This window comes from Balearica regulorum, chromosome 1, assembly GCF_011004875.1.
Source record: "Balearica regulorum gibbericeps isolate bBalReg1 chromosome 1, bBalReg1.pri, whole genome shotgun sequence".
NCBI classification, from domain to species: Eukaryota; Metazoa; Chordata; class Aves; order Gruiformes; family Gruidae; genus Balearica; species Balearica regulorum.
The window spans coordinates 121,279,952-121,302,827 of NC_046184.1; positions in this window are offsets into that span (position 1 = coordinate 121,279,952).

Below are 22,876 nucleotides of genomic sequence, written 5' to 3' on the forward strand. Positions count from 1 at the left end.
ACCAATGTTTTCTGGGGAGATGAGGACTGGTTTTCCAAAACAGATTGCTGGACTGGTTTTCTGCCTGGGCTCGCCAAAGGCTGGGTGAATGCTATTGCTGGCACAAGGGAGAGAAAAGGAGCATGTGGCTGGGAAGGTGGACAGAGCTACTCCTTTTTTCCAGCAGCATGGACTGTGATGCTGCAGGGATTGCCAACCGGCCTCAACGGCTGGTTGCAATCACAGGCAGAGAAGCTGGCTTTGGTCTCCAGACCCCAAAAATAGCCCCCGAACAATAGACCATCCTTTCCCTCTCCCCAGGAGAGAAGCACAGGTGGGGGGGGGGGGGGGGGAAGCAGCTTTCATGCCTTCTCTTCTGATTTATCCAAGTTCCCAGCTAAGTCATTAGAAATAGATAAATGAATGAATGAATATCTGGAGGCTCTTCTGTTCCAGCTACGTAATCAACAAAATGCTATATCCTTCCCCACTGATGAGCATTTAAATGTTCTGTCCCCTAGCTGCAGCCTGCTAATAGGGATCATGAGGCCTGGCTGTGCTGCCAAGAAGAAAGCTCCAGCACTGCTTTTTCCAAATCTCCATAGGCGCCTGATCTGTGTGCAAATGCTTTCTGGATTGTTTTTTAATGCTCTGTTTTATTAGGTTTTGCACTTCCTGATAATAATCCTATGGACTGGGTGGCCACATGTTGGCCATTACAGGCAGGAGGGTCATCAGAGAGAGATCTGGATGCTCTTCCGCTGCCCCTGAATTGGGTTGGGAGGGAGCTAAACAGCCTGCATGATCTAGCTTCGTGGGTTAGTTCTTTTCTGGTTTTCATTTGTAAGCCAGAATGAATTAGCATATTTCTCTCTTCTTTTACGTGGCTGGTGCTAATTGTTTTATTAGTTGCAAGAACAAACCCAATTTGTGATTATTAATGTTGGTAGAAATCTCAGTGTGCTCACAGACATACTTGGGAGGTTTTACGCTATTTTTTAAGATAAGAAACAAGGGACTACAGCAGCGATTACAGCTATTATTTTAATTTTTCACACAGCTGGAGAGTTCAGCGTCCATGGCTGTGGTCTTGTTCTCCTCTTTCCCTGCTGAAATTTCTTCCAGTTCAGTATGTTTCAGTGGGAGTCAGGACAATGAGTTCATGTCCCTCCAAAGGTTAAGATGTCCAATGTTGCTTTTACGTACGCAGTATCGTTACTCTGATTTCACAATCAGTCAGACACAAAAATGTTAGGTAGCTTGCCAGGGGAAGAAAGGGGATAGAAAGGAGGATAAGAAACCCAGATAATTCAAAAATTTAAACCAGTATATATGGGAAACTAAGGAAAATATATCACTGTTTCAGAAGAGCAGGGAATGGCCAGTTATTGTTACCTGTAGTTCTCATATATGAGTTATATCTAAGCTCTGTCCTCATCTGTAAATGGGGGCAAAAGTAAAGATCTTAAATTCATGCAAATCCTTTTTACATAGTCAGGGCCTGACTCATCCTGGTGAAGTTTAGCCAGTGGTCAGAGATGCCCAGTTTACAAGTCTAAAGGGTGAAGGTTTCTGGTACAGCTGAAGCCATGGCAGTGACTCGCTGAAGCGGGAAGGACGGGCCAGCTCCCATCTGTGTCCTGTCCCACTGCCCTCGCCTGTCTCATCCCAGCTCATGCCAATGGCTTCAAATGAACTCAGAAGAGAAAAGAAGCCCCATTTGCTGCCCATGTGGTTTTGTGAACTGAACCGGTTCCCCACAGGGTCCAGCCAGTGCTGGAGCTGATGCAAGAGGAGGAGTCAGGAGAGGGCAACTGTGGGCAGGGGATGATGCTGGCGAGGGTGCTGCCCCTCTGCAGCTGCAGCTGCATCCAGCTGGGGCTGCATGACCCCCCCTTGCTCTAGTGTCAGCAGCGGAGGAGGACACAGATACCCCCAGAGGGCATTTCAGCCCATCTCTATTCCCTCCTGTGAGCACCCATTTTCTCCACCGATGCTGGGGCAGACCAAGTCACCTCCAGCATGTGCTCTGGCACTTCAGTGGAGGGCTTGAAGAGAGGCTGGCTGAAGTCAGACCTCAGCCTGTTCACAGCAAGAGTGCCCTATTGCAGTACAACTTCAACTGACACCAGGCACGCTTCAGTAATCTTAAAACCAACCACTTCTTCCACAATGAGAGATCTGCAGTGCAATCAGGCACAAACAAAACATCAGAAGCGACATGGGCAATTCAGTGCAACTACCCTCATACACACTCTTGAATCAGTTACCATGTGTCTGTATCAAAGACATTGATATAGTGGTTCTCAAGTGGAAAAAGGTTGCAATGACTCCACAAATTTGTGTCCTAAACTGATATACAGCCTGTGTGTCTCCACAAGACTGAAGGATCTCCCATGACTTATGCCTGTGCTGAGAGGGAGAACATGCTGCATGCAGTTTTGTCTCTGGTGCAATGACACGTCAAATGCGGCGACATAACTGCTCTGCTTAGGACCTGGTCCCTCTTAATACTAAATCTTGGTTCACAATCTCTGTGAAGTTGTGTCAAGTTGCTCTGACTGAAGCCTGATGCAGGCATTAAGTGCTGCACATGCATTAGAGATGCCTGTGCAAACATGTCTGGGTAACACAGAAACAACTGACGCCAAGAGCCACCCAGTTTCAGATTCCCAGACTTTCCTGCTCATAACTCCAGAGAAAAACAGAGGGAGGAGGAAGAAGAGGTAGAGAAAGAGAAGCAGGACTCTTCATTAGCAGCATGAAGACTTACTTTCATGATGATTTTATCACAGGTCAGAAACCACAGAGTAGTCATTGGGTCGCTGGAGTTAAGACAATATTGGGCTCAACCTTCAGCTAATTAAGTTCTTTGGAAACCACAACTGCAGGAAGGCAGACGCTTGTTAAACAGATTGCATTTTTCTTTGCTCATGTATTTGTGATACCTGTCATCTCCATTTCCACCAGACACACTCATAACTTTTCCTTTCCTCAGCATACGGACCGTCCAGATACACAACACAGTCCTCACCAGCAAAAAGTGCACACCAAGTGGGGTACAACAACCATTAGGCCCTTTGTAAATAATTTTTCTTCAGGAATGCTATCCTGTTATTTTGCTATTTGTACGTGGAAGGTATTTTTCAAAGACAGTGCATCCCTGTTTTTGCTGACAGTTCCTGCCGTGCTGAGGAAGGTACACGGCACCTTGCACACGAACACCCAGCCATCAGGGAGGAAAGCTGGGCTGAGTTCAGAGCAGCCCCCAGGGACTGACCAGCACAGGTTTTTCCTGACCAGCAGCCCAGCATCTCTCCAGTGTGCTGCCTCCCAGGACACACAGGACACACAGGTGCTTGCTGTGCCGATGCATGAAGCCCCCCTGCTTGTGAAGTGAAGCTGCTGCAAAGTCTGTCGGTGTCCAGCCAGCAAAGCTTAGCTTGGCACTAAGGTCCAAGAGGTCCCTTCCCTTTCTGGCACAGCACGGTGAAACTCGGCTCACAGCTGGAAGGCCTGGCCTGGTCCATCTTTCCAAGTGTCTGTGCTCTGCATGGGGCGTCCACACTGGGCAGGTACAAGGAATTACAGATGGGGGCACTTCCAGCACCACTGGAACACATGTGCAGCTCTGCACCACCCCAAGCAGACGGGTCCTGAAAGCAGAACTAAATACAACCACCACACGAATATTGAGGTGAGCAGGTTCTCGCTACCTGAGCTGGGGATCTGGTCTAGTGCTTGGGTGGAAAGGCACATACATTTAAGCCCGCGACTCTTGCAGGGTGTCTTTTGAGGCCTTTGTTCATCACGTACAATTCGAGGAGCTCTGTGTGTCAGCAGCAGCAGCAGACCAGATCTCAAGGGGCCGTTGCCTCGCAAGGTCTGTTAACATACTGCAAAATCCTTTTGCCACAGCTGGTGTGGTTGAGAGTCTAACATCTGATGGCAGTAGCTGTTCAGCGGAGTTTCAGAAGATACGTTTCCTCTTCCTAACAAGAAAAAGAAAAGGGTTTCTGTTAGATGTGCCGAGAAAAGCCTTCCCCAGCCAGCTGCACCCTGCAAAGCTCTGTTTGGTACACATAATTATCTGCTTTGTAATGCATATTTACTGCAAATGTGATGGTGTGCTCTGTTTATCGAATACCTGCGGAGTGCCGCACCCGAGCACACCTGTGTGCGGCCACACCGGGCGCCTGCTAGGAGGTGACTGCCGTGCAGGCTGCCTCGCGGCTCGTCTGGCCCCCTGACCTGTTTTGGGGGTGATAAGCCGTCCCTCCATTGTTGCCGCTGTTTCACAGGTGCCAAAGGATAACAGCGGATGCTCCCGCGCTGGCGAGGAGCTGCAGCAGAGCAGCTTTGCATAATGACGGCAGAAGGCACACACGCAGAAAGGATAATTGGTGACGGTGAGCAGAGTCAACACAACCAAAGCACACGACACCCCCAAAGCTCGCAGTGAATGCAGCAGTGACGGACGTGATGGCTATCTAGCTCTGCGGCATCTTAGCTTTCGCTGGGTACTGCTTACGTCCAGCCCAAGATATAACACTTATTCATTTGTATGCAAAACTGAGGCTGGGTTTAGGAGAAACAAAGGAGGCAGCTGTGGAGCGCAGCAGGCTACGAAAGTGGTAAAACCCCAGATGGTGAGGAGAGAGGGGTCTCGTGCATGCACTGGGCACCAGCAAGCGGTGCTGGCAGAGAAGGAGCGGCAGGTGAATTTTGCCTGGCCCTCCAAAAAGCAGTAGGTGCCCTGCACAACATACCCCATGCACAGCATGGGGGCAGGACAGCGAGGGCACGCATGGGGGTTTGTAGCCTGGGTTTGAACTCTTTGTGTGAAAACCATGATTCTGTCACAGCTTCAGTAAGAGCAGCTTGCCAAGCCAAACCCTTCTCTGTGACTCAGTTCACCTGCACCCTTTTCCTGCGTAAGCCAGCTGAGGCAGAGAAAGGGTTAGATTATCAGGAGGCCTCAGGACATGGAAAATGTCTATCTATCTGCAAGTGGGTCGAGAGGGTTTTTTTTCCAGGGCAAGAGGATCTGCATGGGGCTCTCAGGAGGAGGACTCTGGGTTTGGCAGGGGCTCAGAGCAGAAGCCATGGGGTGCCTGGGTCCATCACCCACAGATGACCCAGCTGCTCACATCCAGACCAAGTTTGGGGATGTTTAGATGTAGAATTTGGGTTCAGTTCCATCTCCGGTTCAGCCACGTGTGCCCTGTTGCACAGACATGGTGGCAAGCCGAAGGTCTAGAGCATGTGCCACTCCAGGAGCGTGTGGCTTTGCTTTCCTGATGTAGGGGTCACTCGTGGGGGCTTTTGTACAAGGGTCCGGTGTCTGGCACTAAGACAGATAATGCTGTGTGCTTTACCGACCCCAACAGACAAAGCAAATGGATTTAAAAGTTTCCCAGGTAAAATTTGGGTAACCATCAACCTCTAGAAAATGCCCTTCTGCTACATACCTACCTTGCCGCTCGGCTCTTTGCAATGTGGGTGCAGTCCTTAGGCAGGGTCTGTGACTCCGGGTACTCTCCAGCCTAGCAGAGGCAGTGATGGCTCAAAACATTTGCCAAGCCTCTGCGACACGCTCCCTTTTATCTGCTCATGTACGGTACTTTCTTTACAAAAAGGTACATGAGGCCAGGACGTCTTTTCATGCTCCACGTGGCAGATAGAAGAGATTGGGCAGGTGAGCAAAACTGTTTGCGTGCAATTGAGGTAGACTAGATAAGGCTCATGCAAATAAAGGGTCGCCAGGCTCGGCTGCATGGGGATAAAGCTGCCAGCTCTTCACAAGGCTCTGTCAGCACAGCCCAGTTTAAACCCGATGTGAAAGATGCTGCAGACTCATGGTATGTTCACAGAGTGTTGTATGAGCTTGATATGTGTGATTGGTATCTTTACGAGTTTGTTAGCAATTGTATTCCCGCCTAGATGGGCGAGATAAGGGAGCGCTTTCGTGCTGAAACTCAGGACGTCAAAGGGTAATTAATGCACATCTTCAGCACCGAAACAACACCAGCAACAGTTGTTGGGAAACTGCAGGCCCCGGTCCCCAAAAAAATGGGCAGAGTCCTGTCTCACTCAGTTGAAGCCCTTATCAGACAGGAGACCCGAAGCTGTGTAGCAGCGGGGCCTGGCAAGACTTGTCACCTAGGGAGTGACTTGTCCCCTGGGGGGACTGATGCCAGGCTCCCCAAACACCAAGTACTTCTTAAGAATATAGACCCAAAGAGAGCTATACAAGCAAAATATCTGGAAAACATTCATACTACATTGAAGGGTACAATATAACAAGTAATTTTTTAAATTGTCTCTTTAAAATTGGATTTAATTTCAGGATATTTTAAAATTTTATTTCTTCTACAGTGAGTAAGCAGGTATGACATACAGGGACAAGCGAGTCCAAACTCCAGTTATTAATATCTTACAGAAATAGTCAAAGTTTAAAACAAATGACTGAAGTCAAATATATGCATTCATTACTAAAAACTCCCCTAAAATATCATGCATTTTTCTTTTTCTTAAAGGAGAATTAGTCATTGCATCAACTCAGCTCTAGTTTTCCTTTGAATGGTTTCTCTTTCCAGCAGTTACCCATCCTGCTTGGTGGCTTATGAGTATTATTTTCTGAGTTAAAACAATTTCCTAGGATTTCCTTGTATTCATTACAGAGAGAGTTTATATAAGGTAGAAAAGCCCTGGTAGTGTAAAATGGTAGAAAAGCATGCTCTTAAAATTAAGTTCTTTACATGATTATTTTTTAATCAGGGATATTATTTTTAAGGGGTGGTAGACTATCCATAGGCCTTAGCTTGTTCCTGCCTATTTAGTCATAAGTCTTAAAAAGAAAACACCAACCACTACCTTGCTTGATTTTTTCCTCACTTTTTAAAATAGTCTGTTTTAAAATATTTGACAATAGCTGATTCTGGAGGAAATAATGAATGCATTTAGCATGATAAACAGTATACAGTCACAGCTGTAAGCAAGAAACAGCTATTTACAGATCTTTGCACACATCCGTAATCCATTCCACTACACTTCACGCACACAAAAGCCAAGTTAAATAGCAAAAACCTCAAAAAAAAAAAAACCCAAACCAAAAAAACCCCAACCAAAACCCACAAAAACCCCCAAACTACGCCATTCATCCGGAGCAGGATTGCCAAGTCTTTAATTAGACCAGGAAAGGACTAATATTTTACCCAGTTGAGCTGTTCAAGACACAATTGCAACTGCTTTTTTCCAAACTTCAGGGTTCAGAATAGAGGTGTAGACTGAGGAGAGAAAACCAGGTTAATGCGACCAGGGTTTTCTCGGATTTGACCTGTTCTCTCCAGCTCAGCTGTCCCTTAGCATGAATTACAGGTGCTAAGAGGAGCCAGGGTCGCTGGAGGGTGAGCGCTTGGCATCCCCTCGCTGTCTGGGGGTGAGGAGCACCAACATCTCCTGCTTCCCAGCTCCGTTTCACCCCGCTGGATTGTGGGAGCTGTAATCTTCACTTCAGCAGGACGCTGACCCCCAGAAAGAACCGGTGTGCCTGGCTACGCAGATGCCACACTATCCTAGCTCTTGGCAGCTGATGTAGGGATGCAGACCCATCAGCCAGGACATGCCAGCACCTCTTCTGATAGCCACCACAGCGCTGCAAGCGGGAGATGCAGGAAGAAGTGAGGCATCCTTGCCACACTGGGGATAATGAACAAGATGAACATGGTCTTCACAGAGATCTGCGGGGGCACGTGCTATGCTCCCAGGGGTGAAAAGGAAGGTATGAGGCAAGGCAGGAGCAGAAGGATGCACTGACTGCCAGCAAGGGGGAGGCTGGGAGATGGAGACCTCTGGCATTAGACAGTTCCTCCTTTGTGGATGCCAAAAGTGACTGTAGTGACTGGGTTGATCCCAGGAGACATGAGCGTGCAGAACTGCTAACCAAAGCACAGCCCCACCGGCAGGTCTGAAAGCACCGGAGTGTTCTTGCAAAACACAGCAGGCACTTCGTACATCAGGAGATGGTGTTTGGCTGCAGTCTGGGGGAACTTCATGGTGCTAAATTAGCTGTATCACAGCACTTCCTCTTCTCCTCCTCTCTATTCCCACACCCCCCACCCCCCCTCCAAAACGGAGTAAAGCACCTCAAGCAGAGAATATAAAGACATCCAGGACTCTGGACTGCTCTTTCTGCCTGAGTCAGCCCTCCCAGGAACAGTTTGGGTTTTAAGCAGCTCAGATCCTGACCTGAAGCGGTAAGTTTTGAAATTTTTAGCCTGCTGCTGCTTCCCTTTGGGAGGCTTGAAGAGCACAACTCATTAAGCTATCAATGGTTTCCGTGGACCAGCCATCTGCTGGGGAATCATCATTCCCGTGCCCCGTTCCTTCTGCTTAGGGGATATCAGCTTCCCTCTGCCTTCATCTTGGCTTCAGTCAATGGGAGTGTCTGCTTTAGGCTGGGGTTAATGAGAACAGCCATGATGGCTGAGCCATGGCAGACCAGATGGCAGACACCTGCTTAGTTTCCATTTCCAAGTTACTTTTGACCGTTCTCAGAAATGCAGCACAGAAGAACAAGACCCACTGTTGGGCTGCATGGAGGTGTCTTTTCTGCTCTCAGGCAATTGGGTAGAAAAAACATTTATAGCTGATTCTCTTTAGGTACCACCAAAAAGTTATTCTTAGGATTGAGAAATTCATGAATCTACTTTGATTTTGCTTAAGAGTATGGCAAGCTGCATCGGCATTTTGGCTTGGTTCGCCCATCGGCTTTCTGAATGTTCTGAATTCTTCATGCTGCCATCAGTGGTTTTACTTGAATGCCTGCTCCTCAAGAAAATATTTGACCAAGGGCTATTGCCCTGACTGAGAAATGCAAAGTATGCAGGGGCATCTGAGCTGGGCAAGGCTTTTGTGGATATCTTGGGAAGATTTGCTCCCTGCCCCAGCAGTGCTGGCCTTGGCAATGAGCAGCTGTGCATGCCTTGGCCCTGCTGGGACCCCTCAAGTGGCACGGGGGAGTGCCAGGGAGGCTGCGAACGCTGCTTACCAGTGGCAGAAAAATCCTACAGCAATTTTTCTTGCAGAGAAACTCATGTGTCTGCTTCCTGGCAGCTCTAATGCAAACACATCCACCTTCAGCATGGCTGGGAGCTGGGCAGTATCTTGGGGCAGCAGGGAGCCCAGGTCCGTGTGTGGCTCCCGTCTGCCTCGGGGAAGGCAGGGGTATGCTGAAGCTGAGGAAAAAATGCACCTTCCTTTCCTCTGCAGTCCCACGGTTTTATTGCGCACAGAAAGCTGGGTGAATAATCCTGATTTCCCACACTGGAATCACTCATCTCTTGAGCAAAACGGAAGACAGGAGCAGGGTGCGCTCTCAGTTTCTGTATTGCCACCAGTAAAGTCAACCTTTCTTCTCCTTCCTCTCCCCCTCTGGCCCATATCACCCCCTCCACCACATGGCAGAAAAGCATCACTACTTACAAACCCTCCATTGGATAAAGCATCGGGCCCAAGGAAATCCCTTGCTTCTTCCCTTCGCTTAATACAGCGAGAGCCGGGGAGCTTGGAGGCTGTGCTCTGCTCCCCCAGCACGGCTCTCCCCGCACTGAGCAAGGCTGCTGAGGTGCTCACAGGATGAGGAAGGTCCAGCACCCAGCGATGACCATTTCTGATCTCTCCACCTTGCCCCAGCGCTCAGGGCTATTCAAAACCCAAGCTACCAGGTGCAGTTTCCACAGGTTCACTAGAGAAATCCTGCTGTCAAGCTTATCCTCCTCCAGGAACGAATGCAGCGTTTGACCTTAATCCAAAAATAAGGTATTACAAAGGAGGCCTAAAAGGAGAGGAGGGGTGATATGGAAGCCTTCAATAACTAAAAGGTGAGAATTATGATAGTTTGGATATTTCCAGACTTGAAAATTTCCATCTCATTTCTCTGTGGCATGTTCCCCATCACATCTCCATATAGAGGCTGAGCTCCAGTGCCAGATTGTCTCCCTGTGCTTGCAACCTGAACTTCATCACAAATGCAGTCCTGGAAGGAACACACAGCTTTAAATGAAACTTTCTTTAAAACCAAAACCAAAACCAGAACATCATTGCTATGGACAGAGTGATGATCATGTATTAAAGGCACAGGATTTAGGAGTTTCAGTTTTGTTAGGGGAGTCCTTGTGTGACTAGGCCCAAGACACTATCTTAAAGCCTCAGACCCTGTGACATGGGACACAGTTTACTGCGGGACATACAAACATGGGACAGTCCTTTCTGTCTAGCTGGGGTGTTGTAGGGCAGCACACACCAATACCTTGCATAAGACTAGAGCCCTGATGATGATGCGTGTTGGGGAAGTGCAAAGTTTCTCACTCATGGCTCTTGTTTTGTGTGGTCAGATCTTTGCAAAAGGGCGATGTTGCAACTGCAGGGTACAGATGCTTTATCTTGGTGACCTATACCAATGGAGGTTCACATAGGGTACCTGCAGATTGAATCTACCTGGAGAAGTTGGCCTAGCTTTCGTGGCATGTCCTGAGGCTCGTGACCCCTGGCACAGCTACCTGCATTAAAACTAGACAGGTCTGTCTTTGGCTTTGTGTCTCGGTGTAGCGCAGACACAACCCAAAGGTCCCATACCCGACGAGTAGTCCTCGTGCAGGATGCATAAAGCATGGGGAATTAGCTCAGTGTGAGGAGGGAGAGAAATGAATACCAAACCCTCAATGTATACGTGCATGTGTATGTGTATAATAAAGTGACAATATAACAAGAAGGGATCACCGTAATATTCTCTCACGCTCTTTGGGAAATAAGTGACCTTTCAGCAGGCAGCTTTATATTAGCTGATTTCTTAGGTATGCGAGTTATCTAAAAACAGTTGCTCCCTAATCTGCTCTCATCAGCTCCAGGTTATGGGAGTTCATAAATCCATGTACGTTTGACGCTAATGGAAAATCTGCATCGTGACTCCCTGGGGTGACCCAAGTGTGTGACAGTAACAAGCGAGCCATGCATTGCTTGGTTTGCCCACAAAAATACAAATTAAGAGAAAGAAAAGAGAGACAAAGGAAAGAGGTTGGTAAGATGGCAGCATTTATATTTCTTCTGCCTGAAGCTGACTTCATTTCCCAGAAGCAGACTCTTCTTTCAAAGTCCCCACCGACACCAACCACAGTTACTGTGGGACTCTCCTCATTTGTTGCAACGCTTTGGCTGGGCAAGAAAGCGTGATTTCAGACAGCTGGAATTGCAAAGACCTGAGGGGATGTATTTTCCTTAATACATCTAATTTATCATCTTCTCCCCCCTGCTGTAGGAGGAGAGATACTGAACAGATTAGTACAGAAGCGTGATGAAACACGGCAGACGAAGTGGGACATGACGCAGTTCACTGTTCCCATAGACTCGCACATATGTGGAAACAAGCTGTTTCCACGAACTCCAGTTTGGAAACTGTCTTCAGTCTTTCCCTAAACTCTGGCTCCAAATGGTTCAAGAGAAATGGAAGGAAACCAGGGGCAGCCGGGAAAGGAGACCGCTTTTGTTGTTCTTCGAATTTGCAACTTCTGTCACAGCTTTATGTCAGGAAGCACATGAACCACACATACTTCTGATGCCCGAGTACTTAAAACGTGATCAATAGCAAGTTTTGTCAAGCAAGCGAGGTCCCCGGAGCAGAACCTGTGTGCTGCTTGGCTGTGCTTGTGCAGAAAGCTGCCTGTTATTTCTGGGGAGGAGGAGGAGAAAGCCAGCAAAAGTCCAAAAGGTCATCGTGCCAGGTTAGTTGGTAAACGGTGAGACAGGACAGCTGGAATAAAAAGCCAGTCAACAAGCTGGCCAAGGAAGAAAAAAAACCAAAACACCACAAACAAAAGTCCTTTTACAAAGGGTTCATCCTTTGCACAATTATTACACCTGTTTGTAAAAGTGGCTCTAAGGACTTTGCAAACATCAATATTTTTCTGATGGGAATAATACCTCCCAGGCCATGGGACAGAAAGCTGAGTGGAGGGGGTGAGCCATCAGTGGGTACGGGGGCACCTGTGCCATCTGTAAGGAGAGTAGTAATGCCATTTCTGTAAGCGGGGTAGCTGCCTGCGGGCCTCACAGTGGCTGAGCTGCTGAGCCCCATCTTCCAGCCTGGCTCAGATGCTGCAGGGTGGCAGCATCTACCATCCCATGAAAGGGTGGCTGGACAGCATCAGACCCCGGGCAGGTTACTGGAGAGGTGTGAGCCCTTCCCAGAGCAGGTTAGGGACCTTCCAGCACAGGAAGCAGTCACTGTGGATCTGTCCCGTCTGTAGTCACGACCATCCACGCCAGTTGGGTACAAAGTGATACAAAATCAAACTGGTGCCGCTTTCAGTGACTATTTCTTTGCTAAGGCCTTTCAGGCCCAAAAAGCTGATGCTGTCTACAGTCTGGCTCAAATCCCCACCCATCCGCGGTCTTGTGCAGGGGTGCCAAGGAACAATTTTTTAATGTATGATGGACACAGATGTTTCCCATCTGCCAACTACAGCATAAGGAACAAGGTCCCCCAGCTGAGGCCATCTGAAATGCTTCTCGCACGCCCCAGAGCCGTGCCCAGCGGCAACCAGCAGCTCAGACCGAGCAAGAGGGTGTGATGGAAACCACCAGCGGGTACCAAGTGTCCCTGGCATGAGACAGCAGGCTGAGAGAAAGCAACGAACGGGTCAGAAAAACAGAAGTGGTGATGCAGCGGTAAGAAAACCAGCACCTGGGTCACTCAGACTTACTTAGCAACATTTGGTTTGGGTTTTTTTTTTTTTTCCTTTCTTTTTTTTGCCTGAGTACAAACATTTAAAGCTAACGTCTTGAACAAGTCAGAGCTACTTCACACAGGCACACACACATCCAGTGCAGAAATCACTCCTCTTAACACCCCAGTGTGTGTTTAGACTAGTATTTTATTAGAAAGGAGGAAATGGAGAGACAGGGAGGGAAGCTAATGGCACCCTGGATGGAAGAGATCCCATTAAGACCCCCCGCTGTACAAAGTGTTGAAACTGTGCTGGGATGAGGGCTTCCTGAGCTGCTTCTATTAATACAACTGCGCTTGAGAGAAAAATAAATGGGTTTTCGGCTGGATGGTCTCAGAGGGCTGAATGGTCTCAGAGCAGAGGATTTCAAGCCTGTGTTAACAATAAGGACAGTATATGCTATTGGACATTTATTATTCAGCCATCTATGGTATAAATGGCTGCACGCCCTCCTCACCCCAGTGTTGGGGTTAAGGAGAAGTTACTTTGCTTCCTACTGTGGGCTGGGGTTGTTGAGTTGCACTTGCCTCTCCCACACTTCTGCTGGTGTCTTTAACGCCTCTTTTTAGTCACCTACTTCTGCCTTTTCCTTTGCTCACAACTCCCCTCCGTTTTCTTTTCTCCTTTATTGCCTCCCCATGCCTCCTTCCCCTCCAGTACTTTTCACCTTAATGTTGACACTGTTGCAACTGAATATCCGAACGAAACTAGTATTAATCTAAAAAAATAAAATAAATTTGGGGTAATTTGTTGGCTCCCAGCAAAATGCTTACTGTACCAGATAGTCTCTGGGACACAAGAAACCAGAAGAAAGATGGGTCATTTGCTTTGCAACATTTGGGATTTTGAAACAGTTCTCATGAATTGAATGCGAATTTTCTCCCACTGGTTCATGACCCAAGCATTGTAATGAAAACAATGGCTGCCACTGGTGCCAGTGTGTGTTCCTGGTCCATAACCTGAATGTCAAAGCAGCAGAGTTATGGGATAAAAGGCAAAATGGCACAGCTGACTGAAATTTCCTAAAGGGCAATAGACCAAAAAAAAAAAATCAGAATAAAAGGACACTTTCTTCCCCAATTCAGAGAATCTCTGATCAGAACTATCCTAGTTTAGAGGCTCTTACAGAGGGACAACAGGAAATATTTTCTGTTTCTTGCTTGCTTGCTTGCTTGCTTGCTTCCTTCCTTCCTTCCTTCTCCCCTTACATATCTTTTGTAATTAGTTTTAATTTCATAAGCATTTCTGTCAGCCATCTGCTCCCTTTGCGCCTCCTTCCTCTGTTTCTCTGGGCCCTGACACATGGCAGTAGTCCTTCCCAAAGGTAAAATTTTCTTCTCCGTGGCCATGGTGCAGAAGAGGAAATTGCAGATTCATGGATGACACCCTAAATTTTTTCTATGTCTCATACCATTTCTCTAAGCACACAGTATTCGCTGACAAGAAATTAAAAGCAACCTCTGGTCTCCCCTACCTGGTTGCTCTCCTCTTCTGAGCTGGTTCTTTCCATTTGGGCTCCGGAAGCAAAATCTATCCTGGGAAAAGCCTTCTCAGCAGTGAAACTGAGATGGGTAAAGTGTGGAGAGGAAACTGCAGGGCACCACACATTAGAGAGTGCCATTGTTTTTCATTGCCAGGATACTCCTACTTATTTTACTGATAAATTCCAATGCACAACCAAAATTATCTTTACTTCTTGACCTCGGTGCAGCCTGGCCAACTCAGCATCCCAAGAACATGAGATGAACAAGTTGAACAGACCCTGTGTTTAAAAAGGTCTCTTTTGTTCTTTAACCCCCAACCACAAAAAGCAGTGTATACAAAATTCAGAGATGTGAGACAAAAGGAAGACAGTCTCTTCTGAGCCTGTGGCCTGTTAGCCCACAAAACCTGGGCATGCATCTCCTCTCTGAAAGGACGTCATTCCCACATCAGGTCAGGACCAATCGTTGGGTCAAGCTTAATCACACACCAACTTGCCAGCTTCTCTTTGCTGTTCCCTCCAACATGACAACTGGCTTTAAGCAAGTCTCCTTTCTTCTTCCCCTTCATCCCTCACAGATGCCCGTCATCTTCATAGTCTCATGCCAGAATGGAGGGAGACATTTGCTGTGTCTCTGCTGCTCAGGGAAAGCCCTTCCCACACTGACCTTCTGGCTGAGTCCAGACACCGTATCACAAGCCCGGTCCACGCTCAGCTGCCTCCCAGTCCTTTCTTCCTCACAGCTCACGGCGACTTAGCGACTCATCTCGGGGAGCAAGCGATGCGAGACGCCTGCCTCGCTGCATAACGCAGAAGGGTGCAGGGGCAATGGAGGGATAAGTGGTCAAAAAGAAACACGCTGGTGCTCCTTCGGCCATGCCTGGAAATTAATGCAGCCATCGTTTTTACTTTATGACAGCCCCCAGGAGACTGCACAAAGGAGTGCTCTCCAGAAGATGGACTTGTGACAGTAGAGGGGTGAGGAGGCTGGTGTGAGGGGTTAGAGTGGGGAGAGGGTATTTCTTGGCTAAGATTGTCCTAAAGATATTAAAGATAATTCCTTATCCTGCAAAATCTTTCCACAGGTGCTGTAAACCAGAGCCCAGTTGCTTTAGTGAGGAAGGCAAGACTGTGTCATGGCTGACAACTCTATTCATTGCCATTGTAAGTCACAAACGTTTAGCCTTTTCTACAACCAGTATTAATTGAGAGCATTTTTCGAGGTCTGTGGTGTACTCCAAGCTAATAGAAGTTGTACTATGGGTATGCTTTAGGATCTGTGGTTCATTTGAGTGATTTCATAGATTTCTTTAATCTCTCCAAAATTGCAGGTTTCAAGTAACCTTTAGCATTTGAGCCAGACGCCTCCAATTAACTCTGCTCCTTTAGCTGAATGCACCAGAGAGGCCCAAGGCATTAAAATGAGTTGCATGAAGAAACCTACCCAGAATAAATATAATTACAACCTAAGCTTATTGTTCACAACGGCCTAACCTCCAGATAGTAACTCACACAATTAAAATGCTTTTATTTTCTTCAAGAAAACAGACAGGGGGAAAAAAAAGAAGAAGAAAAAGAAAAGCCACACACACAGTGACTCTATCAATTTTCCTCCTGGCTCCAGCCACCCGGCACCGCCGCTTACTGCTGGGCTGCCCGTCATCTCCTGGATTCAGCAGCTCGTGCCCCACTGTGAGACATCCGGGCATGCGTGACGTGAGGTGGCATCACCCCGAACACTGACCCAGACAGGTGGCTGCTGGCTGGGGGCTGAAGGTCCTTTGCTCCCCGGGGGAGCACTTGTGCCGCTCCCGTGGGACCTGGTATTTGAGATAGCGGTCCCCGGTTGGGCTGCAGGCAGCCTGGCGTGCTCAGCGCCTGCTTGGGTCAAGGACACGCTGTTCTCACCCACTGCCGCCGCTGCCGGGGAGATAAACGCCGTGCCGGCCAACAGCTTATCGCTTTCTGCAGCTGGGCTGGTCCCTGCCTGCCTGGCGAGGGTGGCTGGCTGCGCTGGAAATCGGGACACCTGCCTCCCGAGCCTTCGCTGCCGGGTCCAGACCAAGGGGCCCGGAAGGATGAGGGGTGATATTGGAGGATAACAGGGAAGGGGCTAGGAATTGCAGGAGGTTAGCACAAATGGGTTTCAAACCCTAGGCTGTAATTCGTGCGTGCATACAGCAGCTATGGGTGGCTGGGCTGAGACAGCCCTCCAGCTCCAAGGTAAAATTTAAAAGGGAAGAGTTAAAAAAAAAAACAAAACAAACAAAAAACAGGAAACAGGAATTGCAGGAACGAAATGCTTAAGTAAAAACTGCACATTTTGTCGCTTTGTCTCTGTGCTATTGTGTCTTCTCTTTCAGTTAAATTGGGAACTGCTTATCATAGCAATACCCAGTACTAGCATTGCAGCCCGGGATGGAAGTACAGCTTTTTCATTAGGTTTGTAAGTCAGCTGGTGGAAATGGCAAGAACAAAAAAAAATTAGTATATAGACAATTTCCCTTTTTTTCTCTCTCTCAGGTTTTGGACACTTTGGGTCAGTTGGATGACAGTTACAGAATGAGCCCCTTTTCCTTCACACTCTATAGGGAAAAAAAATCCCATAGACACACGCTTCAGTCTTCTGTCACTATCTGAACCAACAGCAGTGGCTCGTTTTTCTAACTTTAAGCAGAAATGTAACTTCCAATGAAAGATGCTGAAATTACAGTCCTGCAGATGAAGGACAGTTATGTTAGGAGGAAAGCTGCTCCCACCAGAGAAGTACTTGCTCTTGGTCTAGACTGACCTGATTTGCAGGCTCTGCCCTCACCAACAAGGGCCGTTTCTCTGTGCTCATTTATTTGCTGTGACAACTTTCAAGGGTACCACATGCATAATAATAGTTACTTTCTCCCTCCCATTGCAGGCAGATGTCCCGTGAGATTCTTGCCAGCAATACAGACCCAGAAGAAGGAGGAGAAGCCTGGAGAAGACACCTTTTTGGCTGTACACAAACCATACCTATCCTTTACCCCATTGAAGGGGAATTGCATACTTGCTAGTGCCCTCACTGATCAAAGCCCCTGAGGTCACCACTATGTGCATGCAAATCCAGGCTGGAACAGACCCAGGGAGGAGAAAATACCTCAAACTCTGTACTCTGCAAGCCCCTCATAATTAGCTACAGCTATGTGCCACCCAGGGTTACTAGTAGAGGGAGCCACATCCCAACCTCCCCTCACATCTGGGGGTGGCCCCAACACACAGAGCTGCGAAGGAAGGAGGGAACAGGCCATAATGCTGGCTGTTGGACGGCTCAGTAGCTTCTCACCTGCCCCAGCTCTGTGCAGCGCTGATGACTTTCCCTCCAGGGCCATGGCAGGGAAATGTCTGCTCAGGGAAGGTGGGTGGAGACTGAAGCTTCTCTGCCTTCTCCTTCACTCCTTCCTCTCTTTTCCACACTCATGGGAGGAACTGCAGCATGATGCACAGTCAAGACCGTAGCACCTATACCTGCTTCCCTGCTTATTGCAACCCTCTCTCCCTTCATGCCCAATCGCCTCCTCCAGCCCCTCAGTTTCTCAGCCTTTCTCTTCCCAGCATGGCTGCTTGTTTCCAGTGGAAGCATGGAAATGTTTTGACTGAAACCCCAAAGGGATACCCAGCGTGGGCAATTTCAGTTCAAACTACTCACTTCTCGTGAAGTTGAGATGTAGCTGAAATGAGGTCTGTGATGGAAAGAGCCAAGGAAGGAGCCAGAGGCCAAACTCCGCCTGTTATGGGGAGAAGAGCTGAGCTCTGCTGTCTGGGACCGATGGGGGCAGACCACACACAACCTGCACCAGCTCCAGCACGGCAGACCAGAGTACAAACAGCAAGCACTGGAGTAGGAGAGAGAGGAGGGAAGGGATTGCACCTTCTGAGATGCTCTCACAGCTCCTCACTGTCCTTACAAAGTGACGGGCATGAGCCACTAACTTTCCAAGGGCAAAGGAAAGATCCCAGTGCTCATGGCAGCTCTTCCAGGAGAGAAGAAAGAAATTCAGTGTGTGGTGGGCTTGTCTCTCTCTCTCTGCCTTTCTTCTTCCCTGCTGCCCTTTCCAATCCAAGATTTGACACCTGCAGTTCAGGTTGTGCAGCGAACAGTTTTGCTGCCTGTGACTGGAGATGGCTAATCCTGATTGCCCGGTACTCCTCAGCCCAGGGAGAGGGGAATAAAAGGTTGAACCAACAAAAAGCAGGGCACATGCTGCCCAGCTCAGGGGATTGCTCTGGCTAGGGAATCTCAGCCCACTTGCACAGCCCTGTTAGCAGACACGTCTCCCCTGGAGGTGCTTGCAGAGGAGCCAGCTACAGCGACGCTGAAGGGGTGCTGTGAATCCTCCTGGGGAGCTACTCTGCTCCCCAGCTTTCCACTGGAGCCACCTGCAAGAGTTCCGTGCACAGACCTGGACCTAAGCTGCAGGAACAATGAACTTATAAGCTCCTTATTAAATAACGCAAGGCCTGCTTCTGCTGATGTCAATAGATGTATTTCTCCTCTGACACAGGTTCAAGGATCAAGCTCTGGTACTTACCATCTTACCGGTGCTAAGCACTGTCATTCACATCAGTAGACAAAAGATACCAATAGCTCAATAATTGCCCTTTCATGCATGAGGCAACCCAAAATTGCATGTAAGAGTGAAAAGCCATGCTTGCAGGCAGTAATTAAGAAATTACTTATTTATGGTCATCTTGTGTCTTTAAGAGAGAAATAGTTTCAACTGAGGCAGTTGAGTTGAGGGGACTGTTTCAAAACTGCAGCACAAATTTTCGCCAGTCTGAAAATTTTTGAAATGTCAGAGGGAAAAAGGAGACAGACGAAATCCAAAGCCACTTAGGGAAAGTTAAAATGCTTGGTAGGAAGCTGCGGTTGTTGGCTCAGCGGTCCTGTAATGCCACATTATCTTCCCCGAGCCCACTCCTGTTTCAGGCGAGGAGCCTCGCACAGGAGCCTGCGTGCAGGCTCCGACTTCAGAAGCAGGGGCTTGCTGCCAAGCAGCAACTTTCTGCTTTCCAAGCTCAAAGCTGTCAGTTTGCTTATGGCAAAAAAGTGATACCCCAGCTCGCTAAGGAGCCTGACCATCCACAGGAGGTGAGAACAGCTGAGCTTTGGGCTTCGTCTTGCACCAGGGGAGGTAGCAATTTTGTCCTTGCAAGCATCTGTCGCTGCATGGAGTTGGGTGAAAAGCCAGCAGAAGCAACTAAAAGGGAGACCTATCCGAGAGAATTAGCTCAAAAAAACCCCTGACGTAGCCAAAGCTTACTGTTCACTGGAGTGAATTTGGCAGACCCATCTTTGTTTTTTAACATTTTCTAGCTATCATAAAAATAATCCTGTCATGCTGCAAAGGAGATCTCTGGAAGACTAGCAGATGAACTTACTTCTTGACTCAAAATTTGACAAGGAGATGTGCTGAGCCATATGTTTTGGCTGAGGGAGCACTGATTCATAAAGTTGGGAAAAGAAAAAGAAAGGGATGGCTCTGCAGCTAAAGCAACGGGCGCCGAGATGGAGCTGGTGTGGCAGACTGACCCGTGTGACTGCAGGCAGGGAAGCTCCTCTCCATGGGCCCCGGGGGACAGCCGCAGCATGCACAGAGCAGCACCATCCTCCCACCTCAGTGTGGACTGAAATCTGGGCCTGTTCATGCAACTAGCTGGTATGATGAAGCCCTTGATCTTGCTTGGAGCCTGTGAGCGTTACCATATTGCAAACACGCAGCCACCCTCAGACCTTCTGAAGTGCTGAGCATCCTCTGTCCTCCCTGGTCCTTCACAACGTGGTGTTCTGACAATGGCTGGTATGTTCGCACCTGTGAAATATATATACATACCTATATATACATATCTCTCTATATATAGGTAGGTAGGTATGCATATAGATATATATGCACGTACATACATGGAGTAATTTTATTCAAACTCCTCAAAATGCATGCCCAGGCTTAGCATGGCTTTCCCCGGGCACAACAGCAGCAGCCAGCTCCCTGCAGGGTCCCGATGAGGGGGGCAGCCCTGGCCCACCACCCTGCTCCCCCAGGGATGGGCCAGGTTATTTATGAGGGGCTTTTCAGTGTAAAACCATGGTGGAGTGCCACCTGCTGGGCATGTGCAGGGCTCTTCAGGCACAGGAAAGGAAGAAAGCGAAGAAAAAAACCCAAAGAAATAGGCTGTGTCTGCTCTAGGACATTAAACTTCCCCAAGACCCTTCCCCAGCCAGCTGGCAGGGAGCAGCCCGCGGCCAGGCTGGTTCACCCTGCCACCCAGCATGGCCCCTGCAAAGTCCCTGGTGGAAATGACCACTGGCTCCCACCAACTCCCAAACCACCCAGGAGAATTTCTGGGGAGAATCCCAGTGGACCTAGGCCAAAACCATGCCAGGGACCATCCTGATGGCGTGGATGTACAAGGAGTAAGGATGTACCGGCAGCAGCCAGTGCCTGGGGATATGCTCTCGTACTAACCAATTTGTTAGCATAGATGTCTTCGTGTGATGTGCATGAGATGAACCAGGCCAGTGCCAGGGAGGAGAAGCACGAGCCGGTTTCATACCTTGCAACCTTAACTGTCTCATGCAGCAGCTCTGAATCACACCTGGAGGTACCTGCTTCTGTCCATCAGCTACACAGGGAGCTTGTCCCCCTAAATGTACAGGCACACCAGCTGACTGCCTGGAGTGAATCCCTCATGCTTAAAATCTCTAAAAGGAAAATCACCTCCTTTTGAGCCATTCCTCCCTGCTGCATCTTCTCTGATTCATCACAGATGGTGGCAGTTATTGAAACCTGAATCACAGTTGCATTATGTTAACCCACCTCTGATTACAGTGCACATGAGGAATACAAAAGGAGGAGGGAAAGAAGAAGGGGAGAGCAGGAGGCAAACTGCAAATTAAAGGCAAATCACAAGGTTGGTTTAGGCTATTGTGTAAATGTGGGTGGCTCAATTTTCCACCATGCCAGGAAACTGCGAGACATATCACAGTGCCAAAGACCAAGTTTCTTCAGGACAACAGCTATTAAGATCCCTGCTTTTTGTCCTATTAGAGATCCAACAGCCTCACACATTTCTGTACAGCTGCAGTGTGTTTCCTTCCCACCACTAAGGATCCTGGGAACCAATGGAAAAATATAAGGGGACAAACTTTGTCAAGGGTTCTCAGAAAATGGTTGTAAAAGCACTGAATCTAAATCCATAAATGCTTTGCCAGCATGCAGTAACCACTAATTCTAGTTTCCTCCATGAAATACGTCAAAAGTAAGCTTCCTCTCCATCAATCAATCGCCTCCCAAAAGTAGGAATGAGACCTTGACGGGAAGGAATGGTTAAACCGAACAAGCAAAAAGTAACACGTCCTTCAAAACAAGCACATACTTTCCTGACTGTAGGGTTTTATTCATGTCCTTCCAGCCCACTCCAAACACACAAACTTATCACCCTCAGGTTTTTGTGCCAAATCAATAACAGCTTGCGCGGGGATTGTGGAATGCTACATCTGAAAGTCTCTCACACACTTTGCTGAAGTAAAAGACTGATAATAATTAATAGCTGCCAAGGACATTCAGCCTCGTTGAGTGGTTGTTAGCATGATTTTCCCCTGGACACAGTTTAGACTGAGCCTTTCCAATCTCCCTGGACAGTATCTGGACACCAGAAAATTTCTCTGTGTTTTTGTATACAATCCCCAGCAGAAGGTGAAGAGAACATCCCGTGAAGCCCTTGGACCATAAAACCTTGATGATGGACTGGGTCTGCACCTCTTCTAAAAGCTCTTCCCATGCAGCAGATCTGTTCAGCTGTGCTAGAAAGGCATGGCTTTCCCACCTGTAAGGGCACCCGGGCTTTGGGTAGGTGAAGTAGCTCTGGACAGGCTTTCAGGTCACAGAGGAGTATCAAAACACTGCGTGCTGGAGGCTGAAGGATTTGTTCCAGACAGTTTGTGCCTCTCATTCTTGTCATTCAACCACTCTGATAGGGTTAGAAACCTTAGGAATTGTGCCTGGATCGTAAGCTGCCTTTATTTCGCAGTCATTCTGGAGCTGATCCTAAAAGTGATGCTTTTGGGAGCAACAAGCCTAATAACATCACTCACACAGTAGCTAAAGGAAGCAAGAGAGCTGAAGGGAAATGTTCAGCTCCTGGCTCTGCAGCTGACTTTTGTCAGCTCCTCTCAGACCATGGGAGGCAAGTTTCTGAAATCTCCCCATTTCATCCTTTTTTCCTCAGGCCAGCTGGACCCAGGAGAACTGCAGAGCCAGCAGGCCCCGAGCACCTCAAAGGCAGCGGTCTTGCAGAAGAAGGACAACCTGGTGGGCAGCCAGGAAAATAAATGACCCCGGCTCCGAACGCCTCACAGGTAAACCTGGGTGCTTTAATGTTTCTCGGCAGCCAGGTGTTTTCACTTCATCACTTCATCTTCTGTCGCTGCTTCAGTTTTTCATCAGAAATGGTTGTGACAGCATGGGATGCACCTCAGCGGGATTCAGTACAGAGCAATGCTCCAGCATCTGCCGTTTCCTTTGTGGTTTTCTCTCTTTAATAAGACACAAGCACTCTTTTGAAGGTGCCAGTGCTTATCCTTGGGCAGCTGGAGCAAAGA